This window comes from Cariama cristata, unplaced genomic scaffold (genome assembly GCF_000690535.1).
Source record: "Cariama cristata isolate BGI_N322 unplaced genomic scaffold, ASM69053v1 scaffold44284, whole genome shotgun sequence".
NCBI classification, from domain to species: domain Eukaryota; kingdom Metazoa; phylum Chordata; class Aves; order Cariamiformes; family Cariamidae; genus Cariama; species Cariama cristata.
In genome coordinates this window covers 5851-9661 of record NW_009614344.1, presented here as the reverse complement: position 1 = coordinate 9661, position 3811 = coordinate 5851, and positions in this window count along the sequence as shown.

Sequence of the window (3811 nt, the reverse complement as noted above, 5' to 3'; positions counted from 1 at the left end):
TCCTCAAATAAATAAGTGTTTTATCCCGAAAAGCCTTTATTAAGGAGCGCAGACATTAGGTTAGCTCAGAAAGGCCAGAGACAAGTCAGCCTTGGGCTTGAGCTTCAGCAAGGAACAACCGTGGCTCAACGCGTGTTCGGTCCACGAATTCAGGTAACAACACCGGGCCTTGTGAAATCATGTGGTGCTGAGTGTGAGCAAGGGTTCTCCTTGCTTGCCCCGAGTTGCTCCCTGCTTCCAAGCAGTAGGCATCTCGGCGGCCTCTAGGCGCTCTCCATGCTGCAGCAACACTCCCTAACAGCGTGGGAGAGACTTGCCTTCTCTCCACCTACTACCGATGGCTGGTTCCTACAGGGAGTAATTGTCTTTACTTGTCTAACTGACCTCGCAAGGTTCTGCAAAGCTGCAGCCAGCCAAAGCAAGTTGCAAGGGGCTTACTGCAGCTCTGTCTTCTATCGCACTGCAACCTACTTGAAGTAATAACCTTCCGAAACGGCGATGCTGTTCTCGGATCCTGATCGTACTAGTTCAATAAAGCCCAAGGAAATTATCTGTCCTCCTTGGTGTCATGCTATCCTGTGTTCCTCAGAGCAGATCATCTTCCAGGACATGCAAATCAAGAACATTACCTATTTTTAAGTGACCGGTGTCTCTTTTTCTTCTTTCAGATGACTGCATTAGGAACAAGATAAATGGAAGTAAAGTCATATTCCATGGGCAGCTTAAGTCATCATGCTTGTAATTTGTCATTTCTCACAAGTGAACAGTTTGTCCACTTTATTCCCTCATGACCCCACTTTATGCAGCAAGTTTTTTTACAAAATATAAAGCTAATATCATATAACTTAAAAAATTGCACTTTTTGAAAGTGACCACAACCACCATATAATGCTATTCCACAGCACTAGTATCTCTCACTCATGAAGTGATTTTATTATTTGAGAAATAAATCTCAAAATTACTATTTCCTTAAATTCCAAGGATTTTGAATGGAAAAAAAGATGTAAATTGGTTCCCTTTAAATACTAGATAAAATGTAGTTACTATTCTAGATGTACAGTGATCTGAGTACAGCAATGATCTTCTACAGTGTAGGATTAAGCATTTTTAAAAAAACCCCACGCTACACTCAACAGCACACCACCTTCCCCATTAGAACAGTGTAATATCAAGGTCTATCTGCATACCACTAGGAAAATGATCTAATGATCTAATACTCTAAATAAAGCCTGGGTTCAAAATATTATGCATATTCTTTCCAAATTACACCAAGTCCCATGAACTGTGATTCTCTATAGGGCTTAAGTATATCAGGGAGCTTTGGGACGCATTTCTTAACAGTGTAAAACCCATCTTTCTCAACTACCAACTTGGTGGCTCATCAAAACAAATAACTGACAATAAACCCTTAGACCACGGTATAGACCTGCCCTTCTCGTTTCACCAAAGCCTGGAGCAGTTAAATATTACCACAGAAATGACAACAGGGGCTATGAGAGCATCCCTCAGAGACAGCCTGAGGAAAGCACTCTCAAAGTTACAACTGATCGTCATTTTGAAGCTTTTTGTCGTAAAAGGAGACTATCTGCTAATGTACGGTGCTACGACAGCCTAGTGACAGCATTCTCATCTTTCTCAAGGCACACTTCTATTTGTTCTCAAAAGGTGCCACCGTTTAATAATAACCAAATCACACATTATTTTACCAATTCAAACAGCTTACATTCCTAAAAGCACTGACTGAGGCAATCTGGTACAAGAGGACATTCAGAACGGCTGACAAATGGCATAACTTCACGTGGCCACCCATTTACAATGTTGGTCCGTAACAACATGAAGCAAGACCAACACCACTTCTGACGTATACACTTCAGTAAAACTACCCTGTGTGGCAATGGCTGGCTGTCCTCCTAATGGGTGGAGGAAGGGGATAAATAAAAAAAAAAAAAAACAACCAACCCTCAACATTTATACCAATTATCAGGTATCTGAAGGACAGCACTTTCCTGACTCGGAGCACAATAGTTTCCGTACAATGCACAGAACAGCCACTATATTTAAATTACTAAACCACAGTAAAAGATGGAAGATACTGTTTTTTCACTTCACCACCTGTAAAATTAGTAAAATTCTACAGATGGAAGTTGTTCAATTATCTAAAACAAAACCAAACCACACAACCCCAAGCCTTAAAAATTTTCTTTGTTTGTTTGTCCCGTTGTTACCATCTTGGGAGTGAGAGAGCATGGTTTATTTGAAACTGGCTTTGGTTTCAACTACCCTTCATAGGGTGTTCTTTGCTAATTAACTGTTTCTAGTAGAGGAAGCAACCAAACTACAGCAGTTCATGCTAACCATTTTCTGAAGTACCTACCTACATTTTTTTCACATAGAAAACTCCTTTAAATGTTTATATAGCATTAAAAAACTGAATGAATAGGTATAAATATTCTAAATTTAAGATGCAGCACTGTAAAGTCTCCAGTTTCAGTTCCTAGTTGTTTGTTTTCTCTAGAAAAAGAATCAGAGCGTGGATTGGTTTTCAGAGTAAAATACTCAAAAAGTGATCTGGAGTAAGTCTTAATGAACCGTTTGGACACAGCTTTTATTTCTAACATTAGGAAATAAAACTTCATTTATGGCATGCTTCAGAAATTCTTATTTACCTACTGATAACATAAAACATCAGAAGACAGACATTGGAAAGAACAGATCCATTACCTTATACGCTACTTTCCGCACACTAACTCATACTTTGTATTTTCTTCATTCGTTATGGCTGGCTAACATATAACCCGATCAGGCTGCTCTCATCCATGCTTAGCCTTACATATGAGCAGCGTCATCCAGCTATCACTCCCAGCTCATTATCGACATTTTAACAATCAGCCTGCTTTAAAAAAAAATAAAATCTGCCAACAATAACTTAAATGGCTGCAGACCAGACTATTTCTGCTGAAAAAAGTACATACATTTATCCTGTTTCTTTTACGGTAAATTTTGTGTTTCTATATGACCTGAAGGATTCTACACGTGTAACAAAGGTATCAATACGTACACCCACACACAATGACATTCAAGCATCTAGTTCTGCACCTGTAAAAGTTGCGATGCATAAATTAAGTGCTCTTTTCATTACTGCACCTTTAGAGTTATCTTGCAAGTTGGAAAATACTTTAGCACAATTCAAGGAATAAAGTACATTACATATTCTCATTTTGCTTTGTAACTCCTGTTGATTTTTATTGATGGTGATAAACGCATTTAATTTTCAATAAGAGTTATTACTTCCATCATTGCTAACAATATTTCAGGGTTGAAAAAGTGCAATTTCTAGGGCCATGAAAATAACCTAATAGAAAATAAGTTCTTGAGACACAAAGACCAAGAGGGTCAAGAGCAGAGATACTCAAGTAGATCACAGTTCACACCTGAAATGGAAGACTGTTCTGCCTCTTTGTGAAAGAACATGATCTTCTACACCAGATGAAACAATTTTTGGAAGTGACTTAACATTTAAACAATATTCCAGAAGTGAAAAACTTACCCTGTCCACTCAAAATTTAAGTTTTTTAAAAGAAGGTCTAACATGAGCTCATCACGGCTCTATGCGGCAAATACTGTTTCCTCAACAATAAAGACAGAAATCTCAAGCTTTATGCAGATAAACAAGCTATGATTAAAAAGACACACAGACACCTTCCCCCAAAACAGTGGCCTTCAAATTTTATTCTTTAGCCTTTTTCAAGCTGTCATTATAACTTCATATTTTGTACAGTATTTTGTGTACAAAGATTCCATGTATCAAGGG